We start from the raw sequence: 22650 nt of genomic DNA, 5'->3' as shown, positions 1-22650 counted from the left end.
AAAGACCACTCATGATTGGCAGAGGCAAGGGACAATGACAATACCCGCAGATGTGCCTTAGCTCCCTTTCCATCAAAGTAAGACAATACCCGCAGATGTGCCTTAGCTCCCTTTCCCTCAAGGTAAGACCAGGGAGGGCCAAGTAACGGCTGCTGCTGACTAAGCCGGTAGACCTATAAGCCTCCCAAAGTGAAAATATCAAAAGGGAACACTGAAGCATTTAATAAGAGGGATATAATAATACATCTATCTACCAAAGCACTTCAACTAATTTTGGGGGGTAACTTGACATAAAAAAAAGGGGTACGTTTCTTCTTTTCCCCCAGCCTAATGAAGGATTCAGCAGAGTTTGGTTGGTGCATAACAGCAGAATTATACTGGTAGTATCAAGAAAGAAAAAAAAGATGTCCTTTTGGAAGAAAGCCAGAATTAATTCAAACACAAGTAGTATAAAGAAGCTACACCGTTAGGTTAGGTTAGTGTGGTTAAAGGAGAAAAAAACACAAGAATAGCAAAGGAACTACAGAGAATGAAAGTATAAAGAGGAAATAGAAACAGGAGATTGGAAAGGAAATACTATACAGCAAGCAGCAAGTTCTCCTTAAATAGCAAGTAGAGAACTTATCACCAGGACATAACCTGGGGTGAATGGAATGGATTATCCAAACTTAGATGCATCAAAAGCATATAGATAATGAAAAGAAAAGAGCTAAACACATGTAAACATGAGATTGAGACAAAAAAAAAAAAAAAAAAAGAATAGTGGACATGAAAACAGCAAAAATAAGCTTCCGAAGTCTGTTGGCTAATAATAAGGGTAAAGTACAAGAAATTGAAAAAAATTTAAAGAGAGATAGTAAAGAATTCTGATGTAAATATTGAAGGGATAGGTAGTTTGGTCATTCTAATCACAAAATATGAAGCATAACACCAGGGGTCCGTAAATTATTGCTAAAACCAAGGAAAATACTAAGTAAGATGAGTAAAGGCTTTAATGCTAGATTTTTCAGCTGATGAACTGGAATAGAAAATATGTAGTAGTTTGTACAATATTGTAATAGACATTGGCATGACAAGGGAAGAAGTTGCAGAAGGAATAATAATAATTAAAATATACTGTACACTATATAGACTTTCAAATCAAGCTACTGTACATTACATGGACCATGGTAAAATAGGAGAAATGAATAGAACATTAACAAACTGCAAAATGCTAAAGAGGAAGAACTGAAAATGAAGTAATACTGGAAATGGTGCAAGAACATGTTAGTGTAAAATGGCCGAGTTGTGTCAATATGATATTAACAAAATGAGAAGAGAACACCGTAAATGAGAATTTATGAAAAAATAAATACCACTAAGAAAACCTAAATTAAGGAGATGAAAATAGAGAGATGTGGATGCTATGTTATCAAAAGAATTAGAATAAAGAATAAAGGATTCAATAAGGACACGATAGGAGAGAAATTAATGAAAGGAAAAATACCAACAAAAAGAAAAGGGAATGACATTTGGTAAAGGACCACCCAATAAGGAGAGCTTGTGGTTGAATTATGATACACAAGAATAAACTGAAAGGAAAAAAGCAGCAAGGATAGTTCATGATAGGAATAAACCTTAAATAAATAGATAGGCTTGGTAAGTGCAAAGCCACAACTGTTATAGCAATGGCAAAGGAAAGCGGAATATATCTGAGTGTAGGCAAAATATAAAAAAATCATACACAAGATAGTAGCGAAAAACAAAATATTGAGGTACTGAAAACCTGGAGTACATCCAACCAATTGAGGATAAGGATAGAAGAGTAAATGATAAGAACAAGATAGAGGAAATAATTTCTTAATTTACTGAACGAAGACAACCCCACAGGAATCGCAGAATGTGAAATCCTACAAATAAGGTAAGTTACGGCTATGGGTAATGGCCAGGTGAAGAGCATTTGATAAACTGAAAAGGGTAAAGGCAGCAGGAACTCATGGTGTATCATTTCAAGCAAGGAAATATTCGGGAAGTGAAGGGATAGATATACCGAGAGACTATATATGACAGATCTCTCGCCAAGAGAGAAGACCAGACAGCAGGAGTAACACTAATGGTCTCAAAAGGTGATCCACATGCCTGCTCTGATTACTGAGAGATATAATTAATATCCTACACAAAGACGAACTATGGAATAATTATAGAAAAAAGAATATGGAGGGAACAAAAAAAGGAATGATAAATTTAGGTTGATGCCAGGGAAGAGTACAGAAGATGAAATTTTATATTAAAACAGAAAATGGAATACAGAGAAAAACAAAGAAGTACAGACTATGCCTGGTATAAAATTGAAAAATATAAATAGAAATAGAAATGAATACACTTGCTATAAAATGTATGACTGGGTACTAAGGCAAGAAGTATGAAGATGTGAGGGGTATACTAGAGAAAGGAGTTTCTGAAAACTATGCTAAGGAGTGGTACAGGATATGTATGCAGAGGCAGCCACATAAATAAGAAGCTTTGATAGAAGTAGAAAAATGTTTAAGGTGAGAGTTGATCTACACTAATGGTGGTCAAACTGAGAAAACTTTCAACTAATTTCTATGTTTTGACGACCACTTTCTGGTGTCTTTGTCTCATATTCTGAAAATGACAGCAATCAAATTCCAACCATCACTACCAGACACAATTGTTTACGCATTTAAAATAATCAAAAGGAACATAAAGAAATTGGTACAGTTTTTGGTTGAAGAAATAAAGGAGACTGGTTGTGTAAATAAGATTATAAACAGGCTAGAAGTAAGCTATTCCTACCCTAGTTTGTACTGCTATAGACTTTGTACACTAAATTTTAAATGTGTGAGCACGTCTTCAACCCCTGAATTAAAACAGGACATGATGCTAACTTAGCAGGAAACCTTTAATATTAACTGTTAAAAGGTATATATACTTGTTTCAACAATGAGGCGGTTTGTTTATAAGTTTTGACAACAACATATAAGGTAGGAACATTGACTTATTTCAAAATTTGATAAAAATACACAGAAAAAATTCACAGATAATTAGCTAGTGTGACAGCACTTTAAGGATTAGCTTCTAGTCGCTACACCTTTGACCCCGTGATTACAGTCACTACGTCAGCTATAAGGGAAGCTGAAAGGAAAGTTCACATTCGCTGCAAACGCAGTTGTCAGAAGTGTCAAATCAAGGAAATGAAGGAAATAATAAAATGAAAGAGTATATTTATTACAAGGGGTAGACAATAAAAGGAATTGATGAAGGCGCATCAGAAAACTGAACCCTTAATGTAAGGGTAATGGTGGAAAAGACGATGTCATTGGATAAACACAAAAAAATATCTTGGTGTAGGAACAAGATTATAGTCAAGTACTGTACTGAACTAACTCTTGCTCCAGGAGTTACCCCAGGGTCTACCGCTATTGAGGGCCATAGGAAAATCAAGAACTTAGAAAAGGAAAGAAATCCATTTGGGAGGGATCTCAACATGAGGAGGAGAAGCATACATATTCAGGAAATGCAATGTGGGTAGGAAAACCTAACAGCTGTTAGGGATATAAAGTATATGAAGAATTAAAGTAAAAAAAAAATGAGACATTGGAACAATTATAGTTCTTTTTAAATTATCTGAATGAAGAAAATAACTTGATATTGTGTAATAAAGGGTCTAGTTGAGCTTCCAAAACAAGTGATTTACTAAATGTAGGTCATCACAAATCTGACGAAAGGACAAGAGATGTGTTGATTCCAGAGCAGCGGAAAACGATACTGTAACAACAATGATATAAAAGTGAGAGAGATACAATAGCATAACAAAAGAGGAATAAGACTGCCAGTGTTAAATAAAATATTAGAAACAGCTGTAGAAATGGCTGAAGACACCATGAAAAACTAGAATGTATCAAATCAACTACTTGCAAGAGCTTGCATGGTAAGTCTTAATAATGAAGTAACTACAGTACTTTACTTGGAAAGTACCATACCAGCACAAAAGTGAAGAAAATATATTACCATAATTACTATTACTTGCTAAGCTACAACCCAAGTTGGAAAAGCAGGATGCTATAAACCCAAGGGCTCCAACAGGTAAAAATAGCCTATTGAGGAAAGGAAATAAGAAAATGAACCACAAGAGAAGTTTAGGAACAACAACAGTAAAACAAATGTTCACATATTAACTGTAAAAACTTCAAAATTCAAAATAACAATAGGGAGGGAAAATAAAATAGAATAGTGTGCCCAAATGTACCCTCAAACAAAAGAACTCTAACCCAAGACAGTGGAAAACCATGGTACAGAGTCTATGGCACTACCAAAGACTAGATAACAAAGCTTTTATTTTAGAGTGTCTTTCTCCTAAAAAACTGCTTACCATAGCTAGAGTGTCTCTTCTACCATTACCAAGAGGGAAGTAGCCACTGAACAATTACAGTGCAGTAGTTAGCCTCTTCAGTGAAGAATAATTGTTTGGTAATTTCAGGGTTGTCAAGTGTATAAGGAAAGAGAAGAATGTGTAAAGATTAGGCCAGTCTATTCTGTGTATGTGTAGGCAAAGGAGAAATGAGCCGTAACCAGAGCGAGAGATCCAATGTTGTACTGTCTGGCTAGTCAAAGGACCCAATAACTCTCAAGTGGTATTATCTTAATGGGTGGATGGTGCCTTGGCCAATCTATTACCTATTTGTCAAGAAAAATGAGAAACATCTAAGATTTTAACACAAGATACGAATGTAGAAATAAAGCAACTGAAATCTTGGCATACTTCAAACATACCAAGGGTGGGTAATGTACAACAACAAAAGGCTAAGAATACCTGTCGAGAAGTTATTGAATGAAGAGAACCCTAAGAGAATAACAGAATATGGCAACCCGCAAGCAAAATAAGTTTCAGATATAGGTAGAGATGAGATGAAAAGAGCATGAGATACAATGCAGAAGAGAGAAAGGCAGCAGGAACTGATGGTATACCAGTGTGGGTAGAGAAATATTTGTGAAGTGAGGCCAGATGTCTAAGACAGAAGACTGCAATAAGGATGGATTCAACTAGGCTTATGCCTGGTAGATATACGACATGTAATTTATGCATTAAGAGAGAAAACAGAATATAGAGAAAAACAGAAAGGACTACACCTGCTATAAAGCGTATGAGTACCAAGGCAAGAAGTATGAAGGAATTTGAAACACATTGGAGTTTCTGAATATTGTTATAAACTAGTACAGAATATGTATGCAGAGGCAGCCAAACAAACAAGCAACTCTGGCAGAAGTGCAGGAAAGTTTAAGGTGAGAGTTGGTCTACACTATGGATTATCTTCAAGTCCCTAAATCTTTGACCTCGTGATTAACGTCGTCACATCAGATATAAGGAAGGTGGTCTCTCTGAGTGTGCTGTTTGCTGATGACATTGCTCTGGTGGAATCAGCATAACACTAGGTGAGAATGTGGTCAAAATAATGGAAGATCTTAGGAATGCATGTATAGAAAAAGCGTGAAATAATGTTATGACAAAACTAAGGAAACAAAAATGGAGAAACAGAAAGGGAGAGTGAATAAAACGTATTATTGGTTTAGATAAATTGCCACTGGCAAAGGAAAAGAAAAATAGAAAATGATAGAATAAAAAAAAAAAAAGATTGGGGTATACTGATTATGCATATACAGTATTGTAGAGAGGATGTCAAGAAATGTAAATAGAGAATGGTTTAAAAAAAAGCTAATAGTAGAGTCTTGCAAAAAGAAATACTGTATAAAATAAAAATTGTTTCCTTTCTCTCTGTTAAGGATATAAGTTCTTGAATGTTAAGACTTTAAAAATCCTGATTGCATATGATCAATGTGGAAAAAGTATTTCCCAAACTAATAATGGATTGACTTGAGGGTGAATTATTAGATATTGCTATTAAATGGACTACGATCTGAAGAAGCTATGAAGAAATGTGCATGGAAGATGAAAAATCATGAGATGGTGCATCAAGAAGAGGAAATTGTGTATTATTGCGTAATAAAGAAACAGATGAATTATTGTGAGTGACTGAGCAAAGTAAGGTGATAGATAGCACAAGAACGAATGGATTTGAAAAAAACAAGAAAGAAAGATAATGTAACTGTAAAAACAAATACTTATGGAATGGAGATTAGACAAGAAGCATTTACTGGATGATATATATGAAACCTGCTTAAGAAGTTTCTAGCAGCCATTCCAGGAAATCAAGATTTGCAAATTATTGCCTCAAAAAGGACAATGTGTCAGAGATTGTGTAGGATTATGAATTTCAAGTGAATGTGAATGCAAAGAATGAAGGGAGTAAGTAGAAAGAACAAGTCTCAATTTTCAAGGCCTGTAAGGATGTACGGATGACTCCAACAGTACAATCACGCAGTGAATGTCATCGTTAACTTAGAATATTACAGGAGGTACTTAAGAGAGTAGGGAATGGTAGCAAACCGTAAACTGAACATAATTGGGCGAAACTACAGAAGTGGGAAAATAAATCCTGAAAGAATGTCATGTACAGTTCAGAATAAAAGAAGAAATAAGACTGGATAAAATGGCTTTATATTGTATCAAATAGGGGCTACACTTGCTAAATATGTGGTTTAGTGTAGTGTCTGTTGAATACTGATTTAAAAAAAGACTACTAGGCAAGTGCATATGCACACTTCAATTGATAAAAATAGTACTGTAGTCTACATGTTTGTTTGATTTTGGTCCCTGTACTTCATACAAAAAGCAACAAAATAGCTTCCTTTAAAATGAACTAAAAAGAAAAGTACATAAATAAGAGGAGAAGACGATACAACATATTTGTAGAATTGAGATGGAAATACACAAAGTAACACGGCAAGAAACAGATGGAAATTAAGAAGGCAGAAGTTACCACAAAGTCTTGTTTAGATATAACCGTAACTTTAATCTAACATAATATTTAGAATGAAGAGTGTATTTGAGAAAAAAAAAATATGTAGAGAGAACTTTGGATGCAGTTAGAGGAGAAAGGGAGGTTGAAAAGACACTAAAATAATGTCTAGAGTCAGCAATATCCTCCAACAAAGAGAATATTCAATGACTAGGAAAAAGCATATGACTGGGTATCAAGGTAAAAAGTATGGAGATGTAAGAGAGAAAGGGTTCTTTCTGAAAAATATGTTTTAAGTGTAACAGGATATGCCTGCAGAAGAAATAAGCAAAATGCGTGAGCGATGATCAAAGAAATATAGGAAATGAAATACTATTGAATCAGAAACTCAAGTGAGAAGACGGAAGTGTGTGAACAAAAAATTCTGGATAAATGTCATGTAAAGTTTAGAAAGGTGAAATTAAACTGAATGGAAGGTCTTCTGCAATACTTTATACGGACTATACATGAAATGTGGTTTGCTTTTCAATGTCTGTATTGTGCTAATTTGTACTGGCATAGAAAATGAGCACGTGTGGATGTGCATGCCTCAATTAACGGCTAGGGACCATAGTGTATATATATGGTTGATTCTGATCCTTACAACTGAAAAGCAACTTTGTAAGGAACAAATCAAAGGAAACTTATCTAGTTAAGACAAAGAGATTATACAACATATTTGTAGAATTTCAGAAGGTAAGTTACAAGTACCACAGGAAGTGATGGCTGGACATCAAAAAGACTGAACACAATAGCAGGTGTAGAAGAAACATGAGAATAATTTTGCACTACCAATAATGGCACCCGAGTATTTAGCATGATAATAGAGAAGGAAAAAACAAACCCACAAAAAAAGGAGGCTGCTGGAAACTAGAACAGAAGAGTAGTAAAGTTTATATTGATTTTTCTGCCAAAAATGAATGAGGATTAGTAAATCACTAAACAGTTGACATTTTCAGACCATATTAATTCTACACAAGGGTATTTAGAATTGAGTGATGCTATGCTATAGAGAATTAAAGATTTGAAAGATGAATGTGGAAAAATGGGCAAAATTATAGAAATAGGTGTTGAAGCTACAGCAGACCAGGAGAGAGACCTGAAACATAAGCAGTCAGCTACTAGGAAATTGAAAAAAGGGGGTTGAAGGATTTAAATGATTGTAAATGCTGAAAACATAATTGGAAGGAATTAAAATTGATAAAACAACAGGAAACCAAAACTGCCCAACTGAGGACCTGAAAAACCTTTATACATTCGTTTAGCCAGCAGGCAGAAAATAGAAATTCATCAGACACAAGAACGGGGAGAATTAACCGTTGAGAAGATAAAAGCAATAACAGCCGATGAAAAAATATGGAAAACAACGAAAGGGGGAAACCAAAGGAGGTTAGTTTGCAAAGGCCAAAATGAATGAAAACGGATGGGAAATTTTTTTAAAGGAAGAACAAATAAAACCACAATTGTGTAAGAATAGCTTACATTGCACAGGTAATTGCAAAGGAGGGACAAAGGGTAATCTTGCACATGAGAAAAAACTGAATTCTGGATGCCAAACCTAAGCTTTTATAATAAGTGTAGTTGATTTTTGATGGTTTAAACAAACGCATAAGATATGAAATTGAATGTTAAAAGTATATCTCGAGGAGTGATTTGTAAATGGTAGATATGTTCATATATACTGGTACTATTAAGAAAGAAATAGATGACCTTTTAGAAGCAGAGTATGAAGGTGCAAGTACAAGTGTTATAGAGAGGTAAAGCGAACTTTGGCCAACTGGAAGTAAGGAAGTCTAACACACACAAAAATGCTATGCAACCACTGTGGATTATGAGGATACAAAAACAGGAATATGAAGTCCCTAGAGAGAGTAAACACACAGAGAAAGAAAGGAATTGAAGATAAAATACTGAAGACCAAATTTGTTTTAGTGTAAATAAACTTAGCAGAAAACCCACCAGAACGAATAAATAAGAGTAGAAAGGGGTTATTAGAAGGAGAAGTAAGAGGTAAATGGGAGGCACTTCTGGAAGGGGGCCAGAGAACAGACAGGAGGAATTGTAAGAAAAAATTAGAATTAATAGACATTACTAAACATCACCCATCACCTGCTAAGGAAGAGGAATGTCAAACAAAATCTTTGAGAAAGAAAATGAAAACCAAGTATAATCAGAAATGAAGAAAAACAGTTTGCCTATAGAGTATATATACCATATATCAAAGTTTAGTTAATAAGACTTATGGTGTTTAAAAAGAAACCCCTATGTGAGACAATTTTTTAAACAAAAGAGTATGCCTATTACTACGGAATTCTATTTTGCCGATGCAAAAGTTGAACAGTTTTCTAAAACTACCAGGAAAGTTAATGTAAGCTTACACAGCAACATTACAACCATCAAGGTGTAGGATTAGACTATAAAATAGCTAACTAAGACAAGTTGTCGGTGGGTACAAATGCTTTGTACTTATTCAAATGTTGAACCTAAGTTTGATTAATATAAATGGAAGTCGACTTACAAAATCAGGAAGAGGAAAAGGATGACCCGAGAGAAATGGAATCAGAATATTCAGGATTTCACTGCCTGAAATAGGATAAAAGGGCTAAGAAATGGCCAAGTATTTGAAAGAAGAAAATGAAAAAGAAATATTAACAGAATAAGACATTGAAAAAAACTAAATAATTGCTAGCCTAACCTAACCTAACCAAACCTAACCCCTCTAATCTAAGAAAATCTAACATTCGACTACCACCTGAACAAATAAAATACTGTAATTGGAAATTAGAGGGGCTAAGAGACTACTAGACAATACTATATATATCCCAAAAAGCTTAAAATGAACACTTGGAAATATTTCAAATGCAAAACATTCAAACCTGACCGATATAAGGAAACAAAATTATGAAATTTAAGGATACAGATGAGATGTAGAATTATGAGAATTATTGTATGTTATATCTACACCACATCCATTATCCATAGATGTATTTTCACCTCATATAATTTTACTTTTGACTCAAGCACATCAACATATCTACCTGAACACCCATTTCTTCTCAGAAATAATTTTCATTTATTCATTATACTTCTTCCAAACTTGTGGGTTTAACCAATTATTATCATTACTACTTGCTAAAGTACAACCCTAGTTGGAAAAGGAGGATGCTATAAGTCCAGGATCCCAAACAGAAAATAGCCCAGTGAGGAAAGGAAACAAGGAAACAATAATATTTCAAGAACACTAACAAAATTAAAATAAATGTTTACTGTATAAACTTTAACAAAACAAGAAAAAGAGAAATTAGATAGAATAGTGTACCCGAGTGTACCCTCAAGCAAGAGAATTTGTACGTTTACCTGAATCAACCCAACTCCATTCAAGTTTTCTAAACTAAACCTCCAACAAGACAGAAATGAATGAAGGAGGAGAACTCTTGGTATATTTGCAGTGGCCTTTGATAAAACAATCAATAATAATTTCTGTGGTGAAAGAGAATTAACTAGTGAAAGATTGCAAAACAAAAAAGTTGTAAGTGTTAGTACGTAACACAGCTTAATGGTGTCAGACATTTTGATAAGACTAGTTGAGAAAGTAGAAAAGATAGGACAGCAAAAGATAAAGAGGGAGAGGTTATGAGATCAAGAGATAAGAGATTGAAGGAATGGGTTTGTTATAACATTAAATCAGCAGAAGACATGGATACATGGGAGATAGAAATATGATGACAATTCTTAGAACCAAAAAGGGATTTTTGGGAGACGTTTGGTAGAGGAACACCCAATGATAAGTAGAGTATAATATACAGGAAAAGATAGATAGGAAAAAAGTAAGTGTGATTATTATGATAATATATCAAGAGAAAAATTTATTGGCTTAGAAAAGTGCAAAAGGAAAAAAAAAAAGGTTGTGGCAAGAGCAAAGGTAATTGTAAAGGTAGTTGTATAAAAAGATAAAAAGATCAATAGATTATACACAATAGTATAAACACAATTATAAAGAAACTTAAAATTGGACGAACATCAAACAGATAAAGAACAGAAGAGCTTGTCAAAATGAACAGAATATAAGAATGGCATGGAAGGGATAATTGTTGGAAGTTATTCAATGAAGAGAACCCTAAAAGAATAACAGACAAGTAGGACAAGTTAGATATATAAACAAAAATGAGATTTGGAGATTAATAAGATCAAATGTAAAGGAGAGAAAGGTAGCACGAACTGATGGCACAGCAGTTGAGGTGTGAGAATATTTAGAAAGTGAAGGGATTGATATGTAACATTTATTACCAAGAGCGAATATCACTGGAAGAAACGACGACTGGTTCCCAATAAAGTGAGATTCACATGTCTGCTCTAATTAGCGAGGTACAATCGATATCATACACAATGAAGATTTATGAAATAATTATCAAAGACAGAATAAGGAAACTGCTATAAGGGTACCGAAAATACAATTTATGCATTAAGACAGGAAATGGAATACAGAGAAAAGCAGAAATGACTAAGGACTATTCGTGATCTAAAAATGGAAAAATATAGAGAAAAACAGAAAGGTCCATATTACTTTATACCACGGCAAGAACTATGATGATATATGAGGGGAGGGAATTTTCTGAAAATGATGCTAAAGATTGGTAAATGATATGTATGCAGAGGCAGCCACTCGAATAAGAACCTCTAGCAGAAGAATAAAAAAGTTCAAGGATTGAGTTTGTCTACACTAGGGATTAGCTGTTATTCCCTACAGCTTTGATCTTGTAACTAACGTTGTCATGACAGATAAAAGGGAGACAATGGAAAGTTCACCTTTGCCACAATTCCAAAGAAGTCAGGAGTATCTATTCTAAGAAGCAAGAAAATAACCAAGTCAGACATTTGAGGAGAAAAAAAAAAGTGAAACAAGTAGTAACAGAGTAATAGACTGGCAGCCTAGATCTGTTTGGTTCCAAGAACAAGGTACTATCTAAAAATGGAAATATATGTGGGATCATCTAACGTCTGTAGAAAAGGGTGTCTGTCAGGGTGGCACTACTGCAAAAGGGTACCAATTGGCCTTAAGAATTTCATGCATAAGGAATGCTGTAGGCAAGGCTAATCTTATACGTTGCTTTAAGATTTTGAAACATAGTTCATGTGAACTTCATCAAGCTGCTGGTCTATATGTGTAATATACAGATGATTATGGTATGATTCCCTGAAGGGGGTTGAGAGATTTTCTGATTAACTATATACAGTATATGGGATAATAACAATGATGAAGGTTGGAATAAATATACTGAAATTAAAAGGCATATATGAAATAAAAACAGGAAGCTATGAGATGTGCTTTATATGACAATAAATAGTGGAAAAAGAAAGCTTATACAGTACTGTTGAGTACTGTATTTGAATACGATAACTGAGTGGAAACGTTAAAAATATTCTGCCGTAAAAACTAAATAAAGTCAAGTTCCAACACTTCGCACTTACTAATTCAGTTAATCCTGGAACTATTGCTATGGAGGGACCATCAAGAAATCAAGAACTTAGAAAAGAGAAGAAGACAATTTAGGAGGGATCTCAACATATAAAAAGAAGTGTAATTATTTGGGGAAACAATGTGTTTAAAGAGAAATAAAAAGCATAAAATGATGAAAAAAAATTGAAAGACATTGGAACAATAAAGCGAGTTGTTTTTAAACCATCTCAATAAAGAAAATTACTTGATACTGTATGATAAAGAAACTGGCAGAAAGTAAAACTACATTTTAGGAGGCTAAAAGGGCTGTCAAAAACAAATTATTTATTAAAAATAGGTCATATAAAAGCTGATTAAAACTAGACCAAGAAATATGTAGAAGGCATAAAAGAAGGGGAGATACAGTAAATTATCAAAGAATAATAGAAATAAGAATGCTTGTATTTTTTGTGAATAAATTAGCAGCACCAGTTAGAGAAATGGCTGAGGATCTTTTGAAAAACTGGCTTCTATCTATTTACCTACCTGTACTTCCAAGAGGTATTAAAAACACCCTTGATGAAGTAACTACAGTACTCTACTGCAGAGGTACAGTACCTTGAAGGAAGATAGAGCAGACTGTGAAACATAATTGTAAAACTTTGTATGGCAAGTGAAAATACCTAGATATGAAGTTAAGAGGTTAGTCTGGGCAACACATTAAGCTAGTGAGGTTACTGCATCATAACAGAAGATCTAGTGTGAAGGCAATGACCAGTGTATCAGAAGAATTTGAGATAAGTGTTCAAGTCTGTATATGTTCAGCCCTGAGCCATTTAACAATGTGATAAACTAAAGCTACACAAAAGAGTACAGAAAGGAAAATACATGGGAGCTTCTATATACTGTATAGACAATCTAGTGTTAGAAGGTTGGCTGCATCCTCTTATAAAAAGGTTTTAAAACTGGAACCGTGGATTGGAGAGATGAATGAAAACTAGTGAGACTAATAATAACTTTTAAGTGCTTAGGAAAGGAAGTAAAGCCTACAAATATAGTGGGGAAATAAAATACTATATATGTATGCTGTTGGAAAGTAATGGGGATGAACTCTAGAACTATGTCCAGTATATTATTCATCAGACAGGGTCACAAGCGATGCCAAAATTCACAAAATAAGACATTTTCATTGACGGAAATGTGTCAGAAGCCTATGTATAGAGGAGAGGGTCAAGTCTTTGAGGTTATATTTCTGTAACCTTTGAGGAGGAACAATATTTTAAAGAACACTGGATATCAATAAGACATGGAGAGGGAATAGATGCAAGTGTTCACAGTATATTGAACAGAAGAGGAAAACCAAGAACCTTTACAAAAGGTTATCAGGAACAGTGACAGAAAGGACAGTCTGAGGGTATACTTGTAGGAAGATGAGTACTAAATGAACTTTAAGGATCTAACATGGATACAGCTTGGGAGATATAAACCAGTGAATATATATGAGTTGTGAGAATCCAAGAGATCTTATTACCATGCAATGTGAAAAAGTTAAAAAAGTAAAAGACTGCTGTGTAAGCAATATACTCTGACAATCATTAATAGGAAAAAGATGTTAAAAAAAGTAGAAAATAAGGAATGGTAAAAAGAAAAACGGATCGAGAAATAATGACGGTAAATAGTATAATGACATACATACACACACACAGAGCAGTTTTAACAATATGAAAATAGCAACATGGCAGAGGATAGGTGGAAGAAATGCGAAAGGAAAGAGTAATTGTATATGAAATATATCAATAAAAATAAACTGGAAACAGTGAGGTAGTTATTAAAAATATCTGAATTAAGAAATAACATACATATTTCTATATTAGGGGGACTGGTGGAGTAATGTTCAAAGGGGCCACAGAAATACTGAAATGCAAAAGGTCTAAATTCATCTGATTAACTAAAAAAAGGTGGCCAGGGAGGTCATCCATACGTTTAGCAAGTGCACCGTAGAAGTCACGACTTTGGCTAAAAAAACTTAAGAAGAATAAGGAATTAAAAAAGAAAACAAGGATGAGAATTGGAGTTTGAAATGTGTGAATCTTGGTTGATGCCAAGCAGAAGAAAAGATACGATTTTTGAAAATGCAAGGAAGCTTAAAGAAGTATACAATGTTTACTACACAGGGAGGATACAAGCAATGGGGTAGGAATTATTTTACGTCAAAATTTGCAGCAGAATGTCAAGGTCCAGTGTATCAGTGACAGGATCTAGGGCCTAAAGTTGGTGAAAGTAAAGAGAGTATGGCGTATCATCTCTGCGTATGCCCCTAGACAGAGTGTAGTGAAGAGGAGAAGTAATTTAGAGGGAAATTAGAAGAATATTTAGAAAAAGTTCTAAGTAGTGTACTATTAGTGCTATCTGGGGACATGAATGCCCATGTAGGCGACAGTCTGATGGCTTTGAAGGACTACATGGATGAAGAGGTTTTGAAAGAAGAAACCACAAAAGTGAAAGATTGTTAGAATTAGCAAAATCTATGAATTTGGCAGCCTTGATTACAGTCTGAGAAAAGAAGAATATCAGAATTGCCTGATGAGATATGGAATGTTATGAGAGATTGTGGTGCCACCAGCAGCAGAGCTGTGTAGGATGACAAGTAAACGGCAAAAGAAAAAGTAACTATGGTTGCGGAATTGACAGGTTCAAACAGCTGTAAGGACAAGAATATAGCCAGAAGAAAGTGCAAAGACAACAACAACTACCAAAATAGTGAGGAATATACAGTAGAACAATAAAAAGGGAAACGGAATGGTAGCGACTGCAAATGGAGAAGTCAAGAGAGCGTGGTATATATGATGGGAACACCAGAGGGAAAAAAGATAATTTACAGAATGACTAAAGTAAGAAGAAAAGACAGGCATGATGTAGGAGGGGTAGGAATTATTACAGATGAAAAAGGAAATATCTTGGTTGAGGAATGACTAGTTTTCACAACTATTAGACACTGAGAATGAGCATGACAAACTGTAAAATTATCCCTAATAGCAAACAACAGAAAGTGATATAGATAATGGTCTTATGAGGAAGTAAATAAAGCTGAAAGGAGGATCAGAATTAAAAATAGAAATGATTAAGGCACTGGTATACCTAGGTAAAGAGTGGGTGCACACACTATTGGAAAAAAAAACTTGCGATGTAGAGGAAATACCAAGTGACTAGAAAGAGAATTGATGATTAAATTGTACGAACAAAAAACAACTGTGGGAACTACAAACGATTAAAGATTTTGGAACCTGTATTTAAGATACCAGAAAAAGCAGTAAAAGGAAGGTTGAGTGTGTTGATATTTTGGGCTTGAGAAAAGAACGAGCACAGTGGATGCTATCTTTATATCAAGACAAGTCCAAGAGAAGTATCTATGAGGAAACGGCAGTTAAAATTTTTTGGCGGGTAATTCGTGAAAAGATGCATGACAGCGTACCAAAATTGTTAAGTCTATTGTGAAATATGTGGTTTTAACATATTGTCTGTATTATAGTAATTTCTAATGGCATTATAACTGAGTACATATGTATGATTAAGTCATTAAAACTTGGGATTGTAGAGCTATGTTTGTTAGACTGATCATCATAGGTCACAAGTAATGACAAAAATTGTCGTTTATAATGCGATAACAACATGCAAGATACTTTCATAAGATAAAGAGACATATTTGTAGAAATTGAGAGAATGCATAAAGTACCTATACAAAGATTTGACCAAAAGCTCATAAAGATATTGTTACATTAACATTACAAGGTTTACAAAGAAACTACGAAAAACAGAGAAACATGTTGGTGACTATCAAAGACAAGACCTGTGTCATTTGCTGTTTATTATATTACTGTAATGAGAAACAGAAGAACAAAATAGGAGGCTGTTGGAGATGCAAATTCAATACCTATATTTCTACTTGGAGGAATGATGATTGGTAAGGAATGTAAGGGAAATGGTAAGATGATGCTTGAGTGCATTTACAGTAAAATTTAAGAAATTAGATCAGCAGGTGGAAGGACAGATAAATACAGAAAACAAGTGTTGCATATATATATGGTTATTAGGAGCCAGTTTTTTACTGTGATAAGACTGATCAGTACATGGATTATGGAAAGACAAAAACTGAAATAGTTTTCAAGTGTAGTGGACTAAGCTATAATGTGTGGAGGCAGACAGGAGAATCTTTTATTTTAGAATAATGGGCACTGGAGTCATTCTTCCAGGATATGATTAGTATGGAAATGTGGTCCGTTTTATATAGCTTTTCCAGGATGCACAAAACATGTGATACAGCAATGTGCATAGCTGATAAGGCTCCAAAAGGGTTGACTAAGAAAAAAGTGTATTGTGCAGGGTACGGTATCTGTGGTTCTGTGAAATTGTAGTTAGTGTTCCTCATTTTACCAGGGTTAATAAACCTGTATGTATAAGCAATTCCCAGATGAGAAAGAATGTCTCAGGAAATAATGGATGTAGAGAAAATGAAGTATGAAAATGTGAAAGATATGCATGGTTTAGTATATGGGAAGAGAATGGTAATATATGTGTGGATTACCCCAAAGTAGTCTGTAAAATGACTGTTACAACAAATAAATCTTGTAGGATATTTTGAATTAATAGATAAAGACGTCATATAGTGTAATTGGACAACCTAATTGTACATGATGGTCTTAGACATATGGGGAAATGAAAATTGTGGGAATGTATGAAAAAGGGGATGTTTGCCCCACTTTAAGGGATCAAATTTGTGTGGACATCACTACTGTACTATCTGAGAGGCTTGTTAGAATATAGGAGTATAAATAAACTACATGAAGTCTTAGTAATGGTTATATTATTAGCTGTGACTACCAAAGGGATACAAATGCATAGTGATATGTTAGATCATATGGGTAAGTTTGCATATTAAGTACCATATGAGAAGCAAGAGTACAGCAGACTTTAGTGTGCATGTGTATAAGCATGTGTAAACGTTCAGTGACTGCTGTCAATAAAGTTGTTATATCTTTAGAAGAGAGGGAAAAAATACCTTGTATGTGCAGTGTTTGAGATGACAGGTAATAACGTATAAGGCAAGTTATTAAGAATCAGTTTTACGAGTGAAGCCAGCAGCAGGTGTATCAGAACTTTGGGGAAAAAAATGTCAAGTATTTATCATAGGTCATTTAATAACAATTTTCAATGTAATGGAAAAGTTTAAAGTAGAAGAGGGAAATGGATAGAGAGATGAATGCTGCTCATCATAAGAAACAAGAAGCTTATGATTACTGGAAAGGAAGCAAAGCAAAAAGTAGCATATAAAGAGGCTATATGGATGCATTGGATAAAATTTTAAGTGAACGTAGAACTCTGTATTATATTAGAGACAAGTAAATAGTGAAGATTATAAGAATGGACCCCAAAACAAATGAAGGCCGTTTTAAAAAAATAAATGATGACGGAACTTTATTACAGATCAGTAAAGGAGACTGCAAAGGTTAACCAGCAACATTTAAAAGTATAAATGGCACACACAAAGACATGATAAAGAAATAAATAGAAACAATATAAATAGAACCAGAAGAATAACAATAAGCATAAGTTAATGAGGGAATAATGAAAAAAAATGTTAGCCTACACCTAAGAATATGACGACTATCCGAGTTGAAAATACTGAAATGATGGCTAAAGACTAGTTTAGTTACCACAAAAGATGCACTCTCTCTCTACTGCACTGAAGTGATTATAGAAAAAGTTCTCATTCAGGGTGGAGAGAGACATGTTTAGTATATGAATTTGATCAGCTAGGGTTATCAGAATCACTGACAGAAGCATCACTGTTAGAAAGAATATTGATGAGAAGACGGATTTTGACATATGAAAGCACGATCAATTTGAAAAAAGAGACTGGATTAATAATTATGAGAAGTAAATAACAGCATAATGAAACTAATTGCACTGTTGTAAATGTTTCTAAAAGTTAATATCATAATGATGGACGGAAAGATTAATGTATTAGTCCTAACGTTTTTTCGTTATTGATTTTGTATAATCTAATGTTTTTATTTTTTCCCAACAATTCTGTTTTCTTTAGCTGGAATGTTGAAAAGAGGGGAAAGGTATAATCTGTGGGGACCTGGTGGTTCGTGTATTGGCGTTTCAGAAGCTGATGGCAGCAAGATAGATAAGCTTTTGACAGAGTAAAATCAGCAATATGGAAAAAAGAAGGTATAATGACAGTGATAGCAAGGTTAACAAGTCATTGTCAATTAGTAAAAATAAAACCGCCAGTAAGACTAGAAAAGTGAATTTTGAAGAAAAGTGACAGTGAAATGGTAAAAGGCTTTGTCAAAGATTAAGGGTAAAGAGGACTGTAAGAAATGAGAGAGATTCTGGTTACAGATGTATATTAAACAGAATAGAATACACAGGTTACAGACTGGATGAAGTACTGTACCTGCAAAAAAATTATTCACTCCCTGGAGATTGTGATATAATAAAACTTTCTACAAGGAGAAAAAAGATATTGTGGTATTATGGTGAATCATATTTGTTGAAGTTTGTTTGCAATTAAGTATAGCATTCAGTTTTCAGATAACTGGATTGAATATTGAGTATATTTACTAATTTAGTTGGTTTAGGTAAATAAGAAGTTTTAAGTTTATTCTAATATTGAAACAAAATCCAACAGATTTTGTAGATTTGAAAACAAAGACCTCAAAAGAATATTGGGAGTTAAAAGGCAGGAAAGGATTAGATATGAAAATATAGGAAAGATTACTCTAGTGCCATGTGTGTATGAAATCATGGTGAGTGGTGATGGAGATGGTTTGGGCATGCTCTTCGCACTCCCCAAGAGAGATTAGTTCACCAAACTTTCAACTGGGCTCCACAAGGCACTAGAAGAGTTGAAAGACCAAGTCCTTCATGGCTGAGGACTATGAAGCATAAAGATGATGATGAATGGAGAAGCATTGATTTAAAAGCTCAAGATACAGACGACTGGCAAAATCTAACCGTGGGCTTTTGCGTCAATAGACGTAGGAGGAGGAGGTGATGATTATGCCATGGTGAAAAATATGGAGTCTTCATTCTGAGAAAAGGGAAACAGAGTTTAGTACAGTATCTGCCATATAAAAAATTAGTGATAGGACTAGAGAATAAAGTAATATTTAAGGTAATATATAGTGGCACTGACATAAGTGGAAGTAGTGCAATAATAGTTTTCCTTAGCAAGGAAATGAAGTAAAAATATTACAGATGAGAATAAAAATTATTGAATAGCAAAAAAAAAAAAATATAAATAAATAAATAAATAAATAAATAAATAAATAAATGCTGTGATTTACTCATTTTCACTATATGATATTTTTGAAGCACAAGTAGGGTATGATAAAGTTATGAATAGATTCTGGAGAGATGGATATAATGATGATATAAAAAGAACTGGAAGAAAGACTAAGCATTATAGGTAATATAAATGAAATATTGAATGTGATTATAAAACATTAGCAAGATTAATGGAGGGCAGAGTACATAAGAAGTGAAGGAAAGGGAGAACAAAGGATAGTAGATTGCAGTTGGCATTGATACGGCAATTAACACAACTTCCTGTTGTGAAGGAAGACAGGTCAAAATATATTTTCTGACTTGGAAAAGGAGCAATATAACAATATGGAAAAATTGCGAGCCAAAAAGGACAAAAGTGTAAATATGTAGAGATGAGACGAGATGGAAATAGTATAGGAAATAAAAGGGAAATACAGCAGGAACTGATGGTATACTAGTTCAGGTAGGGCAATATATGACAAAATGAAGGGACATATATATACCGAAGCTCATACCAGGGAGGGATACAGTAGATGTAATTTATGCAGACGACAAAAATGGAACATAGAAAGAAAAAGAAAGGACTATGCCTGCTTAAAAGCGTATGATTACAGAGGGGAAGTTTCTGAAAATTGAATAGGATAAACCTTAAAAACAGTACTTCTAGGCTAATAATGGATTGACATAGGGTGAAATTTTAAATAGAAATTGATATGTGGTGGTTTCGCATCTGAAGAAGCTATAGAGAAATGTGTATGGAAGATGGAAAATTATGAGATTCTGCATCTAGAAGAGGAAAACCCATATTATTGAGTATTTAAGAAATTAACATAGGTGAATTATTGTGAGTGACTGAGCGAGTAAGGTGCTAGGTACCACAAGAACGAGTGAATTTGAATAAGTAAGAAAACAGATAACGTAAATTTAGAAACAAATGCACAAAAATGTTAACTAAATAGGAAGTAGTTATGGAATAAAGAAATAAATAAAACTTTCTTAACCCTTTTACCCCCAAAGGACGTACTGGTACGTTTCACAAAAGCCGTCCCTTTACCCCCATGGACGTACCGATACGTCCTTGCAAAAAAATGCCATAAAAATTATTTTTTTCATATTTTTGATAATTTTTTGAGAAAATTCAGACATTTTCCAAGAGAATGAGACCAACCTGACCTCTCTATGACAAAAATTAAGGCTGTTAGAGCAATTTAGAAGAAATATACACCAAAATGTGCTGGGAAAAAAGTAACCCCTTGGGGGTTAAGGGTTGGAAATTTCCAAAAAGCCTGGGGGTAAAAGGGTTAAGAAGTTTCTAGGCCAGTGTCCATGGATAATGAAATGAGAAAATAAATGTTTAAAAGAGGATGACGTGCCGGATATTGTGTGGGATTTTTAATTTCAGGTGGATGTGTATGCAAGGAATGAAGGGTGTAAGTAGGAACAACAAGCTACCAAATTTCAAGGCCTATCAATATCTACTGATGACTACAACAGTATAGTCACCCAGAGAAAGTCTTTGTTACGTTCCTGGATGAATATCATGGGAGCTGACGTAAGAGAGAAAGGGTTGGCAGCGGACTGTGTACTAATTATGCTAGGGTGAATAAAGCAGAATTATAAATCAGAGAGATGGAAGGACAGATGGTATACAGAAATTTGAGATATTACAGGTTGATGGTCATTGGGTGCCTATTCGTTTACTTTAACGAGATTGGTCAGTGTAAGGATTGTAGACATACAAAGAAGATTAAAATGTTTTTAAGTGTGGTGGATTAAAGTATAAAATATGGAGTGCAAATAGAAGAAGGTATTATGTATGGAAAGCAGATAGGAGAACCATTATTTTGGAATAATGGTCACTGTGATCACGCTTTCAGAATAGGATGATTTGGAAATTGTGGTCATCTTTATACATCTCTTCCAGGATGTACAAAGGCTGTGATACAACTGTGTGTTGTTAGTAAGGCTAAAAAGGATGGAATAGGAAAAAATAAAAGTGTGTAGTTCATAGTACAGTACATGAGGTTATGAGGAATTTTAATTAGTGGGGCCACTTTAACAGGAGAGATGCAGTGGTATGTATAGGTAATGGCCAGATAAAGAATATCTTAGGAATTACTGGAAGTGTGGTTTAAAGGAAAAGAGTATGAATAAAGTTTAAAGATGTGAGACCAATACATGAAAAGAAATACATGGTTTAGATTTATGAAAAGAAGGGTAATATATGTTTTTAATGATCACAAAAAAGTTTTTTAATAGGTATGGGAGCCTATATCAAGCCTCTGTGGAAGTTACAAACAGCTGTTGAGGCATGTGAAAACTTTAAAAGGTCTTGGTACCAGCAGTGATCAGTATAGTGTGGTATTAACTACAGCTATCCTGTCTTAGATTCTGCAAGACATGCTTTTGGAATGGTCCAGGGAAGGCAAAGGCCACTTTAGGATAATAAGGGAATGAGTGATATTATGGAGGGAGTATGCAGGAGGGCCTAATGCACAGTTGGTGGTGGAAAATTGTGTTATTGACAGACTACTCATGTGGATAAATGTAAAGGCAATGTATGGAGGGAGTAGATAGGAAAAACAAGTTCCAAGGTTTAAGTCCAATAAGAATGTATTGATGAATCTACCCTGTGAATTACATGGCTAAGTTTTTGTATGAACATCATGGAAGCTGAGGTAAGAGAGAAGGGGATGGCAGAGGAATGTACAGTATATTGGATATGCTGGGGTGAATACAAACAGGAGTGTGAATCAGAAGTGGAAGGTCAGATGATATGCAGTAAACAGGGGTTACAGGTACATAGTCATTGGGTGTTTGTTTTATACTGTGAAGAGGTTATTCGATGTACGGATTGTGAAAGACAAAGCAAATTGAAATGGTTGTTATTTGCGTTGTCAGATTTCAACATAGCTAATACTTTATTGGCTAATTTGATAGCCTCTGTAGGTATTTTGACCAGTGGAAGTCCATTGGATTTAT

The 22650-nt window shown here is 34.3% G+C and overlaps 1 long non-coding RNA gene across 3 annotated transcripts in view; it reads right to left on the bottom strand.

Moving 5' to 3' along the window:
* LOC137635534 (uncharacterized) overlaps positions 1 to 22650 on the bottom strand; it is a 117546-nt gene that overhangs the window by 34611 nt on the left and 60285 nt on the right. The window contains exon 3 of one of the 3 annotated variants that reach the window (XR_011042703.1): positions 4876 to 5409. The exons of 1 other annotated variant lie outside the window; for it this stretch is intronic. This is a non-coding gene — a long non-coding RNA (uncharacterized lncRNA). Of the gene's footprint in view, positions 1 to 4875; positions 5410 to 19300; positions 19433 to 22650 lie in introns of those variants that run through there. One more of the 3 variants, XR_011042702.1, reaches the window with a different exon arrangement.

This window comes from Palaemon carinicauda, unplaced genomic scaffold (genome assembly GCF_036898095.1).
Source record: "Palaemon carinicauda isolate YSFRI2023 unplaced genomic scaffold, ASM3689809v2 scaffold138, whole genome shotgun sequence".
Taxonomy (NCBI): Eukaryota; Metazoa; Arthropoda; class Malacostraca; order Decapoda; family Palaemonidae; genus Palaemon; species Palaemon carinicauda.
The sequence above is the reverse complement of the archived record's forward strand: the minus strand, read 5'-3'. Positions and strand labels throughout refer to the sequence as shown.